This window comes from Prionailurus bengalensis, chromosome B1 (assembly GCF_016509475.1).
Source record: "Prionailurus bengalensis isolate Pbe53 chromosome B1, Fcat_Pben_1.1_paternal_pri, whole genome shotgun sequence".
Lineage (NCBI taxonomy): Eukaryota > Metazoa > Chordata > Mammalia > Carnivora > Felidae > Prionailurus > Prionailurus bengalensis.
In genome coordinates this window covers 25,899,807-25,922,361 of record NC_057344.1, presented here as the reverse complement: position 1 = coordinate 25,922,361, position 22,555 = coordinate 25,899,807, and the positions used below count along the sequence as shown (strand labels likewise).

The 22,555-nt window shown below is 43.8% G+C and overlaps 1 pseudogene; it reads left to right on the top strand.

Moving 5' to 3' along the window:
- The first annotated feature begins 15,562 nt into the window (after nt 1-15,562).
- Nucleotides 15,563-17,460, top strand: LOC122467583 (annotated as a pseudogene).
- The last annotated feature ends 5,095 nt before the right edge of the window (nt 17,461-22,555 follow it).

Here is a 22,555-nt window from a genome sequence, read left to right as displayed (position 1 = left end):
GGTTTTGCTGTTCTCTAACAGATACTTGGGGAGGACCCGCATCCACAAACCTAAATTCATGTACACTGGGAACGTATCCATTTTGTTAACTTCAAGAAATTCTGATTCGGGCTTTCCGTTCTGAGGGGATGAGTAGAAAATTCCATTTCTATCGTTCCAAGTGCCCCTCTCTCCTCTCTGGGACGCAAAGAGCCCAGAAGGCCTAAATGGTACTGAGAAGGGAGAGGAACCCACCTGGTGTTTTCAGCCCATCCTGGCTGCCCCTGATCACACGTTTCTCTGAGCCTGCAAGCCCTAGACATGAACACTCTCAGTTCAAACTAAGCTCTTCTTGCTTTGCCACTAAGCATAGGTGTCTGGTTATACCACACGGATTTGCCCCCGAGGCACTGCCAATGTGAGAGTGTGGGTCTCCAATACATTTGTACCTTATAATCTCACTACAGAAAGAACGGGAAAGAAGGAAGGAAGGAAGGAAGGAAGGAAGGAAGGAAGGAAGGAAGGAAGGAAAGAAGGGAGGGAGGGAGGGAGGGAGGGAGGGAGGAAACAACCATAATAACAGAGAGACTTTCTTCCCTCCCTGGGACACAGACTATTGTGTCTTCAGTGAGCTCCAACTCTTGTAAAAGACAAGTGGAGACGTTGCCCTCCATTAGCTCCTACTTTCTGCCCTGCCAAAGGCATCTGAGGCAAGGGTCAGTGTCTGGAAGCTAAGAACACCAGAGGGAAACGTGAAGAAGAAACGCATTTTAATCTTTCAGTGAATTATCCTGCCACACATCCTTCAGCTAAGAAACCAAAACCCACCCACAATAATTTCTTGATTTGACTGAGGCAATTTAACACCTGAAAATCCTTTCCTTCATTTCCTAGATCTGAATATTAAATATCGAAGGCATGTGACGGAGTGGCACAACACAAACGAGTCTGTGGAGCGAGACCGACACTCAGAGAAAGGTCAGTGGATTCCCTCTGAGCAAAGTCATCCAAAGGCAATCACGTCACAATGCGTGATTCAAGAATGTGGGAAGAATGAAATAAACATTGCCCTGACATTCAGACAGAGCCGTACACATAGAATTTTAACAGGTTAAGATGACACAATGAGCTTGATCTGAGGTAGATCAAGCTGAGGTAGATTCTGACAGAAAGTTAGAGCACCGAGAACAAACGAGAAAGAAATGAGGTAAGGCATGAAGAGGAAGGAATGAAACCTTACATGTATCTCAAATAATTCTGTATTAACGAAAGTTTTGATATTATGCGTTAGTTGCCGTTGAGCTTTTGTAGGAGTTAAAAAAAATGTCTCCTTCATCAAGGGAGCGGCAGGTCTAGACAGAGGATACTTTTCATGACCTAAAGTATACTTCAAATGATCTTACCTTGAGTGTAATTTCAAAGTTACATAATATCTATCAAAGTCACTTATCAGTGATCAATAGACCAGTGTCCTGTAAGATGTAGAGATGTTTATGTTTTTAGGTTACTGACATGTACCTGCCTTTTCTTTTCATGTCTTCATTTCTGTATTTGGCAAGCATTCATTAGTAAGTATGATTGTTAAATTATTCAGTAGCCCAGAAATTCACTGAAGCATGTGATTCTCATTTTATATTTCCACTAGAGAACAGCTCCTGAATTCTTGCCACTGGATGTGACAAAAATTCAGTCAGAGCAAAAATCTACCTTAGAATGCTTCAGGGTATCAGGAGAGGCTAGAAGCAGCGTGTGAGGGTGAGTCAATTCATTTCAGACACTGAAATCATTCATATGGTGGGGTAAGGCCCTGGGTAGTGTTAGATTTCCTTGAGCAAGCCAACAAGTGCACACACACACACACACATACACACACGTGTACACACACGCAGAAGACCAGTTCCATTTCTGGAAATAAGACAGACAAGATATTCACATTAGTCTCTTTAAATATAACTCATCTAAAAATGCTAGATGTGTATTTGTATCAACATATGTGTATGGATAGATAGGTCATTGATAGACAGACAGATGTATATTACATGACTTAGCTGGTCGAAGTAAGGAAATTCTTTAGTGTCCAGAAATGAAGAGAAATCTTGAATCCACGGGACATTCACTGGCATTGGAGTTTTCTCTGGAGGCATGCTGGTGGCCCGGTGACAGACAGCCTGAAATTTAACGGTCCACATATAGGGATTGGGAGACAAAGCCCAGAGCCTGAACATTGCGAGAGATCACTAATGAGACCCCTTTCATAAAACTGCATTTCCACGAGTGGCATCATCAGTCTGAACCAAAAACTTGTTTGGAGAGGAAGACATTGAGCAGAATTGCTTATATTGGTTTTGCAACGTGACTAGAAGAAAGTAGGAAAGTTCTCTTTGTGAACATTTCTAACCTCAAGACCATATTAACAAGTATTTAAGACCAGAATTTCTACTATTTGTGTGGTCTGAAAAACCATAAGTTTACATTTAACGTGGTCTGAACTGGTAGAGACCTTAAGGAAGTGGTGTTCCCGGACCGCTGGCAGGAAGTTCACCCTGGAAAACCAGAAGGAGGAAGGAGGAAGGAGGATGAGGCTGTTACAAGGAAGATTCAGCAGAAACAGGAAACTGTGGAGTCAGAGATGCAAAGATGATAGATATTGGAATTGTCAAAGAATATAAAATCAGTATGTTTAATATGCTTGGGGGAAAAAGGCAAATAGAAAGAGTGACAATGTAGTAAGAGATTATGAAGATCGATCAGATTGATTTGAAAAAGAACCAAATGGGTACGTTAAGACAAAAAACTGGGGACGCATGGGTGGCTCAGTCGGTTGAGCGTCCGACTTCGGCTCAGGTCATGATCTCACAGTTTGTGAGTTCGAGCCCCGCATCGGGCTCTGTGTTGACAGCTCAGAGCCCGGAGCCTGCTTTGGATTCTGTGTCTCCCTCTCTCTCTGCCCCTCCCCGACTTGTGCTCTGTCTCTCAAAAATAAATAAGTGTAAAAAAAAAAAAAAAAAACCGAAAAACTGGAAAATGGAAACTTGATGACTGGATACCTAGTCAATTATGGGGAAATAGAGCTGGTAAAATTTCCCAGATGACAGCATGGACAAACATGGGAATGGAAAATCTGAGCGATGAAGAGATGTGGATAGTGGAGCAAAATCAGCCAATGTGAAAATACATTTAATGCTTCCTGGGCGCCTGGGTGGCTCTGTCGGTTAAGAGTCCGACTTTGGCTCAGGTCACGATCTCACCGTTTATGAGTTCGAGATCCACATTGGGCTCTGTGCTGACAACTCAACCTGGAGCCTGTTTTGGATTCTGTCTCCCCCTCTCTCTCTCTGCCTCTCCCCTGCCGGTACTCTGTCTCTCTCTCCAAAAAATAAATAAACATTAAAAAAAATTTTTTAAAAATACATCTAATGCTTTCTAAAGGTGAAATGAGAGGAGGAAAGAAGCATTTGGAAAGATAATAATTGGGAATTTTCTAGGGCTGATGGAAGAACCATGTCCTGGGGTTCTGGAAACCCAACCAACCCCAAGCAGAGTAAATAAAAAGAAATTCAATACTAAGGCATATAATAAAATTGCAGACTGCTACAGATAAAGAAAGACTGTCTTCAAAATAGCCAAAGGGAAAGAGAGCTTGCCCATTAATTGACTAACTACATAATATATCACTCAAATCAGGATGCTTTTGAGAAGGAAAGGCGATGCTATCCCAACAGAGACCAGGACCACAGGTGTAATCTGGGTCTGCACCACATAAATGAGAGCACCTGGTGACCAAATCTGTAAAAGAATAATGATTCAATTGACTGCAAGGACAAAGAGAGCCAGGAAGACAATGGATAAAATCTTCAGAGTGCTGAAAAAAAGTATTCAACTAGAATTGCATATCAGCAAAATCTCTTTTAAAAATAAGGGTTAAAAAACAAAGACATGTTTAGGTAAGTGAAAACTGAGAGGTCATGATCAACAGATGTCTCTAAAGTAACTTCTTGTAAGAGAAGGAAAAGGAGCCCAGAAAGAGTCTGAGATGCAAAACAGTCAACAAAGAAAGTTTAAACTAACATTGGCTGACAAAAGTAATAACAATAATAATGCCTAGTGTATAAGGCTACGAAAATAAGATAGACCTAAATTTCTGTACAAAAATAGCATAAAAGTCTGGAGGAGAGGTAAATTTTTTAAAAAGCTAAGTCAGACTATTAATGTTTTTGGAGGAGGGTAAAGCTATTGGTTAATTTTACATTTTGTTAAGTTAAATATCCATGTGATATTTTCTGAGTCACTACTAAAAAATGGAAGGAGTGTATTTCTTAGGAAATTCTAGAAAGACAATATTAGGGAACAGAACAAAAAAACATAATCCAAAAGAGTAAGAAAAGCATTAAAAAGAGATAAACCGGGGCGCCTGGGTGGCTCAGTCGTTTGAGCGTCCGACTTCTGCTCAGGTCATGATCTCACGGTTTGTGAGTTCGAGCCCTGCATCGGGCTCTGTGCTGACAGTTCAGAGCCTGGAGCTCGCTTCTGTTTCTGTGCCTCCCTCTCTCTCTGCCCCTAACCCACTCGCATTCTGTCTCTGTCTCTCTCAAAAATAAATAAACATTAAAAAATTAAAAAAAAAAAAGAGATAAACCTAGAAGAGTTGGGGTGTATGGGGAGAACAATGAGAAAGTATGAACTAATACACACATTAATTATAAATGGACTAATATCTCCAGCTCAAAGATAAAGATAGACCGGATTTACTTTAGAAACCCAGCTACGTTATGTTTACAAGAAACAAACTTTAGAGCACAGTAAGGTTGAATAAAAAAAGATAGGGAAAGGTAATACAAGGCAAATCCTACAGAGATGAAAGTAGGATGGCCATTTTAATCTTAGATGAAAGAAACTTTAAAGCAAAAACCATTAATGGCAATGAAGATCACGACATATTGATGAAAATTTCAACTCACCAGGAATTCAAAATTTGTATTGATTCCATAAAACAGCCTCAACATATATAAAGCAAAATTTGAAAGAATTACAAGAAAAAATTTACATATTAAATTTATCACGATAGTGGGAGATTCTGTTAACACCTCTGTAGCAATTGACAGATCAAGCAGGCAAGAAAAAGCTTGATCAAGAGGTCATTATATCTAAAAATCATACTTGGGGCCATAAAGCAAACAACAACTAATAATTTTTAAAAACTACTTCATATACATGACAGTCTCTGACCACAGCACAATTAAATTAGATACCAATACCAAAAAGGTAGTCCCTCACTGCACCCCTCAAAAAAACCCGTTCCCAGAAATAAGAATAAATAATCAATGGGTCAGAAGAAGTCCCAGCTTCTTAGAAGATAGAATTACAGAGTAAGGTAAATGCCACATATCATTGCAGTTAAGCTGTACTTAGCATAAGAAAAAAAAGCCTTAAATGCTTACATTTTCAAAAAGATGAAAATATATGAGCTAACATCTAATTTAAGAAAGTAGGTGAGGGGCGCCTGGGTGGCTCAGTTGGTTAAGCGTCCGACTTGAGCTCAGGTCACGATCTCGTGGTCCATGAGTTCGAACCCCACGTCGGGCTCTGGGCTGACGGCTCAGAGCCTGGAGCCTGCTTCCGATTCTTTGTCTCCCTCTCTCTCTGCCCCTCCCCCATTCATGCTCTGTCTCTCTCTGTCTCAAAAATAAATAAACTTAAAAAAAAAAAAAAGAGAGTAGATGAGTACCAGAAAAAAACCCATATAATGAAGAAAAAAGGAAACACTCTTCCTTTCCTGTTTCTTTACAGTTTTTACTGAACATTGTCGTTCCTCGTTTTCCTTTCTTACTTTTATTGGTCTGCTTATGTTGCTAGGCATTCCATTTTCATCTTTTTAATTCAGAAGTTTTACCGTCATGTGCTCACTCAACTAATGGCCTGGCCTTTTCCAGTTCTATAAATCAGACCAAGTACCTCTACTGCCCTATTATTTCAAAGTTATTTCTCCCACTGAGACCCACTATATCCTTCCTGATTTCCTCTTTCTGATTTCTCCATGTTTTGCTCAAACCATAATGGAATGAAATCGTTAGAATTCTTTTTTTTCCCCCTTTTTCTCCTCCTTCCAGGCATCTCTCACCCCCTAATTAAATCCTGGAATGTTTTGCTTCCCCTTGCGCTCTTATTTCTGAGGTTTTGCTGAAATAGTTGGACACAGAATTTCATTTCACATTTGTTTGTGTGTTTGTCTTCGGGGTCCATGTGCAGGATTTATATTATATGTTATATTCTTATCCATTAATATTTAATGACATATTTCTAAAACCAATGCATTTTTCATCTCTAATTGTTTCCTGCCTTCCCTTTCCCCACCTTGAAGTCTCTGTTCCAGTTCATTGGTCTTTGGAAAGGTCTTTTTCTCAAGTATTTATCTCAGATGGGGCACTCTGTGATTTATGCTCTGAATCAGTGCATGTCCTTGGATAGCTTCTGCTTACCTTAGCAGGTAAACAACTGAAAATGCCCAGTATAGGATTCGGGGTGGGGGGTGGGGGTGGGGTTCCTTGCAATCTTATTTAAAAAAAAATTTTTTTTTAAGTTTATGTATTTTTGACACAGAGAGAGAACGAGCATGAGTGAGCTAGGGAGGGGCAGAGAGAGAGGGAGACAGAATCTGAAGCTGGATCCAGGCTCTGAGCTGTCAGCACAGAGCCTGACGCGGGGCTTGAACTCACAAACCGTGAGATCATGACCTGGGCCGAGGTCAGACGCTCAGCTGGCTGAGCCACCCAGGCACCCCTTCCTTGCAATCTTCTAAAGATATGAGCCCACTTCCCTCTAGCTTCCAGTGTTACGGATAAGAAGACCAGCAACAGTCAAAAAAGGAAAAGCCTGGAAACTTGTTTTACCTGGATATGCCTAAACAGGTGTTTATCTCATCAATCTAACTGAACGTTCCGAATCTTTTTACTCTGCAAATTTGTCTTCCTTAGGCTTAGGAAAATCTTCTAAGTGATTTAAAATTATTAGATTTATTTATTTATTTATTTATTTATTGAGAGAGAGAGAGAGAGAGAGAGAGAGAGAGAGAACATGCAAGCAGGGGAGAGGGAAAGAGCGAGAGAATCCCATGCTGAGCACAGAGCATGAAGCTGGGCTGAATCCCATGACCCTGGGATAATGACCCGAATCGAAATCAAGAGTGGGAAGCTTAACTGGCCGAGCCTCCCGAGTGCCCCTAAAACTATTTCTTCTACTTCATATGTTCTTTCTTCTTTTAGAATGTCTGTTATTCAAATGGCTGGTATCCTGCCTCCATTTCCCAAATCGTCTCCTTGCCCCTTGTGATTTCCAATTTATGGTGTGTTCTATTCTGTGATTTGTGATGTGGATGGTCCCCCATCTTGTAGGCCACCAACACAAATCTCATCAGCCACCCTCTACCCTCTGGATTCAGGCACTGAACAGGTGAGGGTTTTAAAAGCTCTAGGACATCATTTTATTTTATCTGTTATTCTGTAGTCTTGTTCCTAAGTGCTTCCAATTGTTTGATTTAGGAACCCATTTGTCTGCTCCATCAGGTGTCTTTCGTTGGCTGTGCCATCTGATTGTTGGATCTATTTGTCCTCTTTGGCTCCTGGACATCTTTAGATCTATGCGGGGTTTTTTTTGTTTTTGTTTTTTGTTTTTGTTTGTTTTTTCATTTTTGTCTCCATTGGCAACTGGACTTCAAGCCTATTTTTAGTGTTCCTCTAAAAAATCAGGCAACTCTCAAGCCAAGGGGTCCCATCCCTGTGAGGCTGGCACAGAGGCAGACAGCCCCCTCTGGGGCACCTAGAGGAAGCAGGTCACCCTGGGCTCTCCCAGCACCCATGGCAGAGAAGACTTGCCCAGACCTTTATGTTCCCTGCAGAATCTTGGCACACTTCAGTAGGACAGGGTGGGCACCCTACCCCTTTCGGTCCACACATCTTGACTGATAAGTCCAGTCCCTTTTCTAAGCTCACCCAGCTCAGCACTTCTCCCTGCTCCAAGGGAAGTTTCAGGGAGGCGGGGGGCCCTGTGGAGGGCCCAAAGCCTCATTTATACCCACAGTAGAGCCTGGCTCTTGAGAAGCAAATCTTTTGGATTTGGAAGTGGAGGGGAGGGGAATGTCATTTAGATCGCCGTATTCTGAAAATCCCCTGCCTAGGTCTTTCTTCTGTAAAATAAGAACATTTAGACTAGTGTGACATAATGCTTAAGAGATCTTTCAGCTCCCCAAATCTATAAATCAAAGATTAAATAAGAAGCATTGATGACTATGTTAATTTATGGGCTAGAGTGTGTCATAAAAGAAACCCTTTAGGGCGAGTGTTTTTAAGAAAAGACTAGTTTCTGCGTGAATGCTTTTACGGAAACCCAGCTAATCTGGTGTCAGGAGATGGAGTTTGGAACTGCATGGCAAGATCCTCTGAGTTTTCAAAGCTGTTCATCCTGATCATGTGCAGAACATGAAATGTTCTTTTTCCATAACCTAGAGCACTGCTTCTCAAACTTTACTGCACCCACAAGTCACCTGGGGGTGTTACAAAGCAGACTTTGATTCAGTAGTTCTGGAGGATGGCGGGAGCGTCTCTTTCTTACCAGTGGGACTGCTCACACTGCCTCAGCAAGGCCTGGAATATTTGCGGTGGTAAGTAGACCTCTGGTGGCCATAGCAGAAATGAGCCATTATTTTGTCATGCAGCTATAAATTCGTTTTCTGAGAATGTTAAACAAATATCCTCTCCCCCCGCCCCCAACAAAGCCAGCAACTGATACATCTCTGACATGATGTAGGCAAAGCCAATGTAGTTGATTAACTTGGACTCCATTATTCTGGAATTTGGTGTCCTTCCGGACAGACTACATTGCCAGTGATAATCCAAGAAGGGACGTGTTTAGTCTATTAAGCGCTAAAGTGAATGGCATTTTGTAAGGAAAAAAAAAAATGGAAATGAACCTAGTGGTAGCCTTTATATGCAGATAATGAATGAACTCCAAATGATGAGTCTTTATTTTATGGAAAAAAAAATTTAATTCTGTCAGGCTTTTAATTTAATTCTCTTATCCCTGTCAAGGGTGGCCATAAATTACATTTCTTATAAAACATTCACTGATTCAGGCCCGTTTCTGAATCAGAGTAACCTACTCTTTAATTAGGAAACATGAAGGCAGTTTTAGAGTAGTTTCAAATTTCTCAGCCTTTTGGCTCCTTTCAGTCTGTGCTTCCCAAACAGAAAATAAAGAGTTGCTATGCCCTTTGACTATTGTCAGTGTTTCAAATTAAACAGAGAATCTATAAATGTTTGAAAGGTATTGAATTCTGGAAACTATTTTTTCCTATTGTTTTTTTTTCCTAGCTACAAATATGTTTCTTATTTTGAATGTCAATAGACATATTTCCTGGCTTTGGCATGGTGAATAGATGAATGTTCCAGAAATTGTCTATTTTTTTTTTGAGATAACAAAATTAGTATCACTTTAGGAAGGAAGATAAACATCCTACACCAAGAATGTGCTTATTCTCCAATTTAAGCCCATCCAGTTGAAACAAACTTGCCTATTGGTGTCAGTCTGGACTTGGTGTAAACCTCCCGCCTCCTGTACAACTATCATTAGTCCTGAGCAGTTATTGGAAAATGGTTCATTGGCTCATGGAAATTTTCTCTAGTATAGTCATGTTCCAGTGTCCTTGCATTTGGACACTAAATCAGATGCCAAAGCAGGTCTGTTTCTTCCGTTGGCTTCCATAGTATCATCATATCCATTTGCATTACGAGAGTTACACAGACCTTATATATTGTAGGAAGTTCTGTAAGTTTATTCAAACTGCTAATTAATCAGCTTTATAAAAACATCTGGAGTTATTCCTACTACTACCCAGAGTTGGCAGTTATTGAAAGAAGGATTTGTGTAGATCATTTCAGAGGCTTCCTGTTCTGGCATTCAAGTAAAGGTTTGATGAGAAGTACAGGTAAATGGTTAATTAAAGATATTTTTGTAGCTTTAGAGTCTCTAAAATCACACAGTTTTGTGTGTACCTCTGACTCAGGGAGCGACATGTGGTTCATGTGTACAACCAGGCATCGCCTGGTAATGGCCCTGAAACCGTTAGTTGCTAAACGAAAGAGAAAACCCTATTCCTGTGCTCTATGCTCACAACTCCTCTGACACCGGTTGTGTGGGTTTTTTCTCATACCGACCAGTCAGTCCTCTGACACCAGCTGGGTGTCCTACAATTCATACTGTCTACTTGGGGTTAGCAGAAGACCCCACAGGTTAGGGGCTTAGTTTCATGAGACTAACCCAGATGCCTATTTTGAGTAGTGTGTCCCCAAGTCATCCACACTTCTTTCTGGCTTGGGCACAATGAATCAGGGGTTTCAATGACCCCCCTCCTCAGGTTCAATAATTTGCTATTGTGTCTCACAGAACCCAGGGAAACACTTACATACATTTATCAGTTTATTATATAGTAAATAATATGATAAAGGATACAAATAAATGAATGGCCAAATGAAGAGATACATAGGATGGTCCAGAAGGGTCCCAAGCACAGGACCTTCCTTCCCCATGGGGTTAGGGTGTGCCACCCTCCCAGCACATTGGCGTGTTTATTAACTCAGCAGCTCTGGAACACTTCAGGGATTTTTATGGAGGCTTCATCCTGTAGATATAATTAATCATTAACTTGTTTTCTGGCCCTGCCCCCACCCCCTCCTTGAGAATGTGGAGTGGAGATGAAAGTTCCAAGCTTCTAATCATGGTGTGATCTTCCTAGTAACCCGCCTACTTCCTGAAGCTATCCAGGAGCCAGCCAGAGTCTCCTCAGTTGAACCAAACGCACTCCTGTCATCCAGGAAGTGCCAGGAACTGGGGTCAAAGACCATTTTCCATGGTTTCAGTTATACTTGGTCAACCAAGGACAGGAAGCAGATGAGCCTCCTTCTGATCAGAAGGTCAAGAGAGCTTAATGCTACATCACAATGCCTACACCACTCACGTCCCATCATTACACAGTCATTTTATCATCTCACATCGTTGCAAGAAGAAGGGTGGGTGCAGCGCAATAACATATCTTGAGGGGGAGACACCACATTCGTGTCACTTTTAGTATATTGTAATAATCGTATAGTGTCAATATTATATAATTGTTCTTCTTCGTTATTAGTTGCTGTTGTTAATCTCTCACTATGCCTCATTTATAAGTTAAACTTTATCGTAGATACGGTGTATAGGATAAAACATAGTATATATAGGGCTTGGTACTGGCTGTGGTCGCAGACATCCACTGGGGGTCTTGGAATACACCCTTCACAGGCAAGAGGGGTGCTGCTGTGCTCAAATTCGAGACATAATTCAAGTCCTTATTTTACACTTTAAAACCTAACTTATTCCTTTCTTAAGATAAGTCTAATTTATTCCCTGTCTTGTCTTTCATTCTGTGGAGCCCTTCTATTAAGTGAGGCCGAAAACACAAAGGTACTAATCAGAGCGACCCTTCAAGTCAGAATTGGAAGCAAATCGCTCCATATGCCGAGTCACACAAAAAAGCGGAGGCGTATTTTCCCTTATCTGTGTACCCACCGTGACAACCGTAGAAGTCATTTGAAAAACTGAGACATTTATGGGATCTGTGACGTCAGGAGTAAGAAAAGAGGTGAAAATAAGAGCAGCTGAGGAGAGCCCTGGGGAGATTTCCCTTCCCAGGAAGGAGCGACACATTCCGGCTTGAGACTTCCTATACTCCAAATACGGAATACTTCGCTTTGCGTTGCTGCCTTTGTTTACTTCTAAAAACCAGAAATACATCTAAAATAGAAGCGTAAACGTGAAACGGGTATTGCTCGTTCACACGTGATGGAATCAATTCAGTCGGATCCCCTTCCCCCTACATCTGCAGAGCCCGGAAGGAGCAGAGCGTCCCCAGGGAGGAGAGCGGGGAGGTGAGATGGGACTTCGTCACAGAAGTTTCTTCTGTCGTTGGCTTCCTGGGGCACGTGGGACTGGCTTCGGTGTATGGGTCTGGATGCGGCCGAGGAATGAGGCATCTCTTGCTGGTGGTTGCTTTGCCGTGTGTAGACAGGTAAATACTGAAGGTCAAGTGCGCAGAGGAAAGCAAAGTCAGAGCCAAAACAAACAGTCTACGCTGGGTCAGCAACCCCAGGGGTCAGAGAACAAGTAGAAACTAAGGTAAGGTGCCAGATGGGTTGGAAAAACAAACAAGGGGCGCCTGGGTGGCTCAGTTGGTTAAGCGTCTGACTCTTAGTTTCGGCTCAGGTCATGATCTCACAGTTCGTGAGTTCGAGCCCCACGTTGGACTCTGTGCTGTCAGTGACAAGCCCACTTTGGATCCTCTGTCCCCCTCTCTCTGCCCCTCCCCTGCTCACACACACACACACACACACTCTCTCTCTCTCTCTCTCTCTCTCTCTCTCTCTCTCTCAAAGCAAATAAACTTTAAAAAAAGAAAAAGAAAAGGAAAAACAACAAAAAAGAGAGAGTATCAGGCAGTACCCAAGGAGGCAGCTATTTGAGGTCACGCTGACTGCATTTAGAAGAATTTAGTTCTAAACTAACACCAACCCCACCCCCTTGCCAACCATCACCATCAGGCTTTCTCCTGTCGGGTTTTTTCCTGGATTTGCCTGGTAGAAGGCTCTGAGAAAGTCTGAAGCTTGCATTTCTAAGCTGGAAGGGCATTCCCACTGTCCCAGTGGATAAGTTAGCAGAGCTCTCGTTGGGATCCAGTGTCCAGGATGAGGTGTTGAGGGTGGCCTGGGGTCTGTGGGGGCACGGTGGGGGTGTTTGCAGAAGGAAGATGGAAACAGAAAGCTCGCAGGGCCCAAGTGGACTTCTGGTTTCTGAAGTGTAGGGTCTATGAGATTCTGGAGGAAAGCCAGGCATCTTTAGGGATGGACAGCTGTCAGTTTATGACTTTGGACCCTCCACATAGTACAGGGTTTTACAGAGGGCTTTCTAAGTGTCACACTCCCTCCTGCCCCCAGGTACCTGTCAACTGCCGGGCCTATTGTTGTAGAGCGGATGTCGTTGGGGAAGGGGTTGTTACAGCAAAGGCTATTGAGTTGAGGTGGATGCCCCGGTTATTGTGGCTTCTGTAGAACTACAGAAGCTTCCCCCATTGCCCTTTTACCAAGTTAATGCCGACTAACTGTGTGAGTCAAGCACAGTAATAGGGCTTCCTGTGCGACTCTCGTGGAACGCTTCCCACATTCTACAGCAGACGCTCCCCGGAATCCATGATGCCTTTCTTCTTTCCACCCCTCACCCAGCCATGTGCCCCAGGAGAATTCACTCCGTGCTCAGCACAAGACTGGCTCTGATTTGTCTGAGGATGCTTCCATTCCTTTTGATGGTTTCTCTTCTAGGAATGAGCATGTGACCAAATTGTGGCCAACAGAACTTGAGGGGGAAGTGTGCCAGAGGTCCTGGCAGTGTATCCTCACTCCTACGAGGAGCCGTGGAAAGAAGGTTCTTTTCTTTCTCTAGGCCATGATGAACTTTAGTCTAATTTCTGGAATCTTGCTACTTGCCCGAGGTTGAAGCTTACAGAAGGAGGAGGGGATGAACCAAGAGAATCACAGAGAAATGCAACCAGGGTCCTGATACACGGTCCCTGCTATGGGATAATAGATCTCCTGACTGTCTAAGCTGGTTTAAGCGGGGGTTTCTGCTTATTGCTGTCAAATCATCCTGTTGGTACAGCAATAAAAGGCAGGCGTGTTTTCTCCCTGTGCTACAGATGAGGAAATTGGAGATTGAAGAGGTTCAGTGATGCGTCCAAAGTAGTACAGCTCCTTAGCTGTACACGATTTGAACCCAGTGTGGCCCAACCCCTAAGCCTGTTTTCTTAACACACACAACTTAGAGCCCCTGGTTGACACAATCTGACTCTTGGTCAGAAAGGCGTGGGCCAAGGATGCTCATGCGGGGGTTCCCCAACCAGGTAGCTGACCCCTTGTCAGTCTACTCGTCCTGGGTTGATCTGATAAGCGCGGTGCTTTTGGAGCCCAGGACATTTATAGGAGAACCAGGGATTTAGGTGAGAACAAAGGAGGACTTCACATGAAAGAATAGGAATTTTCTGTGTTACATAAAGACCTCTATTTCATGCTTCACGAGTCACCTTAAATGCTGTTTTCTCAGTGAGGGTTTCCTAATCCCAGGTTTGGTGGCTCATTGTATTATATGCTCTCATAGTACCCTGAACTTCTTGTACTCACCCCAATTATAATTAGGTAATCGTTTGATGTCCGTCTTCCCTGCAGACTATAAATTCCTCCGTCCTCTGTGCCTCCTTTCCTCTGAGCCCGCCCCCACCCAGCCAGTTATTTGGTTTCCACGCCAGGTGACACGAGTGCGTCTGTCCAAACAGACAGGGCATCTCTAGGGAGTGGGGTGGTTCTGCGTACAGGGCTGTGCGTGGGCTGGGGAATGGGTCTGAGGCCAGGCTGCAGGAGAAGGCGGGAGGCCTGGGGGTCTAGAGAGAGGACACCACTGTGACAGTATAGAAAGGACATGAAAGGAAACCAGAGATAAACCTCATCTGTTGCAAAATTTTAGCTAGAAATCCGTATGTAGAAAAGAAGCATCTTTATCATCAAGACAGACAGACAGACACACACACACACACACACACACACACACACACACTCACACACACGCGTGGAAGGGACCTGAGCGAACTCTTTTGTTACTACAGTGGAGTTATATAAGATTTTCTGGACTGGTTTAAAAACTTAACTGTCATGTGTAATTTATTTCTTATTGGAACATACTTTGAGAGTACCCCCAAAATAACTACTACATATGAATTTTGGTAAGATATAATTATTGCTTTGTATCGAAGTGATTTTTTTTTTTTTTTTTTTTTTTGTCGGTGGAGGTGGTGGCGATTTTGGCTCCTTCTAAAGCCAAATCTAGTAGTGCCTGGAACCTAGTAGGCGCTCAGTAAATAAATGTGCAATACAGGAAGGAAATTGATCACTGATTGTACTCAGTTTCTATGCAGAAGGTAAGCAGAAAGAAATAGTTTATTTCAACAAAGTGCATAAAACTAAGGATATTTCTACAAATGCAATTCCCTTCAACCAATATTGGCTGAAGAAGAAAGAAGAGAGCTTAGAGAATGTCAAGGCTGTTGGGGGCAAAGACGAGGTTAAGAATGATGTGTTCCCAGGCCAGTTTGGGGCCCGCTGTTTCTTAGCTTGTTTATCATTATCAGGTATTTATTCAGCACATAATCGTAGCACATGACAGGGAACTGGCGGTGTTCATAAAGAGGTATAAGAAACACCACAGTCACACTGGCCTTTTTTTTTTTTTTTTTAATTTTTTTTTTTCAACGTTTATTTATTTTGGGGACAGAGAGAGACAGAGCATGAACGGGGGAGGGGCAGAGAGAGAGGGAGACACAGAATCGGAAACAGGCTCCAGGCTCTGAGCCATCAGCCCAGAGCCCGACGCGGGGCTCGAACTCATGGACCGCGAGATCGTGACCTGGCTGAAGTCGGACGCTTAACCGACTGCGCCACCCAGGCGCCCCCACACTGGCCTTTTAAAGTCAGAATACGATCGCATTATTCTCCTGCTTAAAGACATCCACCTGTGGCCCTCTGCTCTGTCCTGCATCTTCCCACTGCCTTCTCGCCTCCACCATGGCCATGCTGCACTCCAGCCACGGCCTGTCCACGGTCACTGCTACCTTCTACCCAGCCTCACTGCCGTGGCTTCTGCCAGAGCCAGCTCCTGATGGACCCATGTGGAGATGCGGGCCCCAGATCCCATGCTGGGAGTCACAGAAGCTCTTATGAGAGACACCAAGAACAAAAAGATGAATCTGGGGGGTGCCTGGGTGGCTCAGTCAGTTAAGCATCCAGCTCTGGGTCAGGTCATGATCTAGCAGTTCGTGGGTTCGAGCCCCACGTCAGGGTCTGTGCTGACAGCTCAGAGCCTGGAGCCTGCTTTGGATTCTGTGTCTCCCTCTCTCTCTGCCTCTCCCCTGTTCATGCTCTGTCTGTCTGTCTGTCTGTCTCTCTCTCTCGCTCTCTCTCTCAAAAATAAAATAAAACATTAAAAAAATTTTTTTAAAAATGAATCTGGGAGTTGGTGCCCCACTGGGATGATAATGGAGCCTTATGTGCTCTCTCATGTCCAGAAAGCAGAGGCCCAGATTGCTGCAAAAAAAATTTGGACAGCAAATACCCACCCATTGCAATCCTTGCTGAATTTTGTTGAGGCATCTGCAGACCTAGCCCTGGGTGAGAACAGCAAAGTGTTGAAAAGTAGCTGCTATGTCACCATGCAGACCGTTTCTGGAACTGGGGGCCTTGAGGATTGGAGCCGGTTTCCTACAAAGATTATTTTAAGTTCACCCAAGATGTCTTTCTGCCTGAACCATCCTAGGGAAATCACATACCCATCTTCAGGGATACTGGCCTGCAACTACATGGTTATCGATACTATGACCCCAAGACATGTGGCTCTGACTTCACAGGCGCTCTAGAAGACATTCAAAAATGCCATAGCAAAGTGTTCTTCTCCTCCATGCATGTGCCCACAATCCCACAGGAATGGGGGAGTGAGCAGTGGAAGGAAATAGCAACATTGGTGAAGAAGACCAACCTCTTTGCATTCTTTGACATGGCCTACCAAGGCTTTGCCAGTAGTCATGGTAACAAGGATGCCTGGCTGTATGCCACTTCATCAAACAGGGCATTCGCGTTTGTCTCTGCCAATCCTATGCCAAGAACATGGGCTTATATGGTGAGCATGTGGGAGCCTTCACTGTGGTGGGCAAAGATGTTGATGAAGTCAAAAGGGTGGAGTCATGCCTGAAGATCTCGATCCGTCCCATGTGGTCCAACCCTCCAATCGATGGGGCCAAGATTGCCTCAACCATCCTGACCAGCCCTGACCTGCAGAAACAATGGTTGCAGGAAGTAAAGGCATGGCTGACCACATCATTAGCATGCTGGTCTCCAATCACAAGAAAGAGGGCTCCTCCCACAACGGGTAGCACATCACTGACCAGATGGCATGTTTTGTTTCACAAGACTAAAGCTTGAACAGGTGGAGAGGCTGACCAAGGAGTTCTCCATCTACGTGGCAAAGGATGGCTGCAACTCTGTGGCAGGGGTTGCCTCGGGCAACATGGACTACCTTGTCTACACCATTCACTAGGTCATGAGTTTCCTTGGTGAGAGGAAACAGAGACCACCTTCTTGTCTACAGCCTCTGCTATTGTGAGATTCACACGGGAGAAGAAGGAGGGTGGATGGTGGTGAGCTGGTCATTTCTTTCAACCATAGTGCTTAACACTCAACCATTGAATGTGTTTCTCAGAAAAGAATGTGTAGTGAAATAGGGCAGAGGCATCTGTGGCTGGTGTCTGAAACTTTGTGTCTCAAAACCAAACTCCTGTTCATCTTTTAGCTGTTCTAAGAGTGTGCCTGTACAAGAAAGACATAGTCGCCCCCCAAAGCTGCCAATCATGCCATTGCAATATTTCAGAAGCTTTAACTGGAGCACCTTATGGTGTTGGGGGCACCTCTGTGGATCCAGCATGAGAATAGCACCTACAGGAGGCATTGTGGGAAAATCTCGTTCTAACATGAGCAGTCAGCCCTGTGTGTGTCCTCCCATGATTGAGTGAGCTTAGCAACAGATCTTGTTCCAGAAATGGTTTTCATGAAAACCAGCAAGTCTGCAGCAAGGAAAAGATGCTGTTTCCTGTCTTATTTAAGAAAAAAAAATGCTCTTCTTTTTAATACTTTCAAACATTTTCATGTTCTTCTCTTCCCCTTTATCACTACTATTCTTTTCCTTAGGTACCAAGATCTAGAACTAGCCTAGATTTCCACCCTATTCTACTGCTTGGTTGACCAGCAACCCCATCGTATAGGGTAAACTTATTTGAAGAATGAAGAACATAATTTACGGCTCACCCCACACCCTCAGCTTCCTCATCAGAGAATGGCAGAGAGTAGGTCGCTGCACTTGTTTTTCAGCATCCTCTTCACTGATTGTTCGTCTCCTATCGGGAGGTTGCCTCTGCCCCGATGGACCCCTGACTTCATTCAGCGGTCGTGAAGCCTCTCATCTCACACCATGAGCAGGTGATGCAGGGCAGAACCAGGAAAGAGGCTATCTGGGCTTTGGTTTCAACCTTTGTGTGCTGTGAGCTGGGCTCAGGCTTCACCCTTTGGAAAGATAACCACCATCTACTCCAATCAGGTAGATTATTGCAGCCTGGTTTCTCTGTTAAAATAAAGTTACTGTTGGGGCACCTGGTTGGCTCAGTCGGTTGGGTGTCTGACTCTTGATTTCGGCTCAGGTCATGATCTCACAGTTCGTGAGATTGAGTCCCATGTCGGGCTCTGTGCTGGCAGTGTGGAGCCTGCTTGGAATTCTCTCTCTCCTCTCTCTTCCCCTCTCCCACTCATTCTCATTCTCTCTCTCTCTCTCTCCCTCTCTCTCTGCCCCTCCCCTGCTCGTGTGCTCTTCTTCTCTCTCAAAAATAAATAAATAAACTTAAAAATATAACTAAAAAATTAAAAAAAAATAAAGTTATTGTAGACCTGGTGGGGGGCAGGGGGAAGGCATCCTACTTCCCGTAAGATAAAGAGAACAGTCTCCAGCCTGTGTGCTCTACCTAAGTCACCAGGCTTTTCTCAAGGCACTCTCCCTCCACATCTCTGTCCTTCAAGTCTGTGTGTCTTTCCACCTTTTGCTTGATTCTCCTGTCCACACACAGTTTTGTCTGCCTGAGGTGAACTCACTGTCCCCTAGCTAATACCCACTCAGCCTTCAGAGGTCAGCTCAAACTTCACTTCTTCAAGAAGACCTTCCCAAATCCCCTGGAATGGGTCCAGTTGCCCTGCCATCTTCTCTCATGCAAACTCCATGTCCCTTTAAAAGTACTTATCCAGAGAGTAATTAAGTAAATGGGCAATTATGTGTTTAATGGCCGCCGCTCCTCTAGATTCAAACTTGAGGAAAATAAGCTTGTTTCTCTTATCCTTGCTGGATTCCCAGGTCTCAAAATAGTGCATTGTATGGTTGAAGGAATGAATGAATGTTAAATACAGTTATCTCCTTGTACTCTCCTACTCAGGCTTCTATTGTGGGCATCTCATACTCTGTCCATCCCACAAGAATCAGAGTTCTTTAGGGTTCTGTCCTCAATCCTTGTTTTTCCCTTTTTTCCTAGCCTTCCAGTGAGATTCCATGGCAGCAGTTACCATCCTTACATTCATCATTCTTGCCAAGATCTCTCTGTAGAATTCCCTACCCTCAGAACCACTACCTCCTGGACATCCTCATGTTGACTTCATACAGGCACCTACACTTCAATTTTGATGCAAGCCCTGTTGTAAAAGCCTCGTCTGGTTATTGCCATAATTTCACGTTGCACTCTCTTCCCAGCCTTTCTCAACCACCAGCATCTCCTGAATGCAGACATCTCTTCTTGACCACTGGGCCTTAGCACGGCTGAGTTCAAACAAAGGAAGAGGAGTTGGGGGAAAGATGGAATGTAGGCTTTTCATGGGGGAGTAACATGAGGAAACTATTTCAGACAACTTCATTTCACTTATTCTGTAATCATATTATATTTCCACCAGTGATTCCGATGACAAAATATTCATGACGTTTGTGGAAAATATTCAGAAGCTTTTGATTCAAGGGAAATTTAGTGCTTGGGAAAGATAGCAGAAGCAGAATGCAGTTAAATCAGAGGAAAAGCAGAGTACTGCAGAAAGGGGAAAAACTTAAGATGGAAAAAGGAACAATTACTAAGGGCTGTCAAACATCAAGAAAACGAGAAATGGAATCCTGGTAGAAAATACCGTTAAGTCAGCATGCTAGAACCAAGCTTTCAAAGCTAATTTGTTTCTAATTGGATAGACTCTATAAAGCACACAAGAGGAGAAACTAATTGGTGCAGCGGAAAGATCCTTGGAGTAGGAGTCTGAAGACAGACAGAGACTCAAGTCCCTCCTCTTCTATATGGTAAAATCTCAGTAGAATCGGAGACCAGGAGACCTGGCAGAAAGCTGAGAGGTCATCCCACCCACACTGCTCCCTTGGAAAGCAAGGAAATGGAGCCCACTTGTGGGGGCACCTCCGAAGCCACATTGCAGGAAGGGACAGAGAGATCAGTCCTGGCGCACGGTGCCCCACACCTGGCTGTCTCACTGGCTTCTTGCTCAAAACGTAGGAGATGCTATTTCTATACAAGCCTTTAAATATGCCATTTCAGTGGGAGTACAATTAGAAAGAGCAGCCACTGGCCGCCCTCATTTATGAAGCCACGCTGATCAAGTTAAAAATAGCAATCATCATCAAATTACACAAATTGACTTCCTCCACTTCTCCAGAGCTGCTGGAGAGTCTGGAAGAGACCTGAAACAGAGCCAGAAAACCGAGGTGCAAGTGGTGATGCACAAAGTTGTGAGGAATAGTTAGAAATGCTTGTTTTCTCCGGTGACGATATATTAAGCGTGCATTAAGGCACTCAGGTAGGGGCTGCGGTGATTCAGACAGACCTTGGTGAAGTCTCTCCGTGAGCAAGATGAGGCGGCCAGGATAGTCCCTAAGGGGACTTAGGCACTACGGCTGACATAAGTTCTGGGCTCAATGGGGACCCAAGGAAGAAAAGGCAATATCTCCCATGGGAGATGCACTCATGACCATCATTGTTAGTCCAGAAATATGTGGAGAGGCTCTTTTAGAGTGAATACAGGCTGACTTATACTCAAAATGAGGCGAGAGAATGAACTTAGCTTGCAGCATCAAAAGAAGCAAATAAAATCAGGGAAAGCATCTCTGCATGGAAAGTTAATCCAAAAATTATTTGCTGTAAACGCTATGGACTCTTTTTTTCTCTCTCACACACAAAAAGGATAGATCATCATTTGACTCGGACAGTTTAACTGTGCTAACTAAGGTTTTCAGGGCTCATTCAACTCATTTTATGAGTTATTTTTACAAAAACCCAATTACTTTAAAAATTGACTGCAAGCGTGCATACTTAAGCACTCCAAAAGCAGACAATTAGCGCTTATAAAACAGTGACTCATACTGCAAGGTGTCTCCTAAAGACTGACTGTTCTTTGTAGTTACTTTGGGGAAACTCTGATACTTACAAACTTGTAACTTGCAAGTTGTCAGGAATAGCAGCAAAACTATTTTTAGAGCAAAAACATGAACCCTGGCCACCACCAGCAGAGGGCAGTAACAGTTACCTGTCCTCATTTTAGTCTGAATACAGTTTTGCCCCTGACATTAGCCATTAGTCTAATGTGTGTTTATTATATTCACATTTAGTATGTAGGTACTTTTGTGAACGTTCTTTATTCCATTATCTCCAATAAATTCAGAATAGAAATAGGGGCGCCTGGGTGGCTCAGTCAGTTAAGCCACGGACTTCGCTCGGGTCATGATCTCACAGTTGGCGGGTTCGAGCCCCCCTTCAGGCTCTGTGCTGACAGCTCAGAGACTGGAGCCTGCTTTGGATCCTGTGTCTCCCTCTCCCTCTGCCCCGCCCCGCCACTTGCGCTCTGTCTCTGTCTTTCTCAAAAATGAATAAAACATTAAAAAAAATTTTTTTTAATGCAGAATAGAAGTAGAAACAATAGAAAACATGGAAGAAAATCATGTGCAGAAGACATCACTCACGGGCCCATAGGAACAATTCAGTATCACAAAAAGAACATGTGGAAAGAATTACTCTAATCCGTTGATAACATTTAGCAAACGATTAGGAAGAATAAACTACCCAATTGAAATTTTTACGAAAGGAGGGCTTGGCAGGTGTAAGAAAAAAAGGCTAGTAGGTCGTGCAGCATTTCAGCATGGAAAAAGGAGCAAGCCTCCAGGGCTTGCTGAGAAGGCCTGATGACAAGCGACAGATGCCCAGGCGTCTTCGGACGTGCACACTGTGTAGGTCAGGGGTGCCGTGTCCACAGCAGATGGAGTAGCTGCGAATTTCTGCAAGAAGATTCCGTCCCACACAGGGCTATGGGGCTCAGTGAGGGGAACAAGGGCTGAATTCAGCTCCCTTTACCACCTCAGCTCGTGACCAACCTGCAAAAACAAATTGATTGCTGGGTAACTCCGGGGCATGTGCCAGTCATCCTGGAGAGGGGCCGTGTGCCCAACAAATTTTCCGCACAGTTGAAACTGATCTGATTTGGAAATGGGTATCAAGTAGAAGTTACACTGCTGAAGGGGAGCAGAAGATGTCACCCCTACGTGTGCCACGTCGGCATAAGGATTATTTGGAGCTGAAGGCACCCGAGAAACAGTGGGAGCAACAAAGTTGCCCTGACCTCCCCTTTTCTTCCGGGAAGCAAGAGATAAAAACTCCCCTGTGAAAAATGTCCTCTCGGTATCAGGAGGAAAGAAACATTCTTATCACCAGAGAGGAGGCCGGGAAGATTCTGTACACACAGATCTTGTGAAATAAATTCTCCTCTTCCTTTGGCTTCCCCAGGTGACTTAAGTACTTTTTCATAATTGCCTGCCTTTGTTCAGCTTGGTATAAAATAAT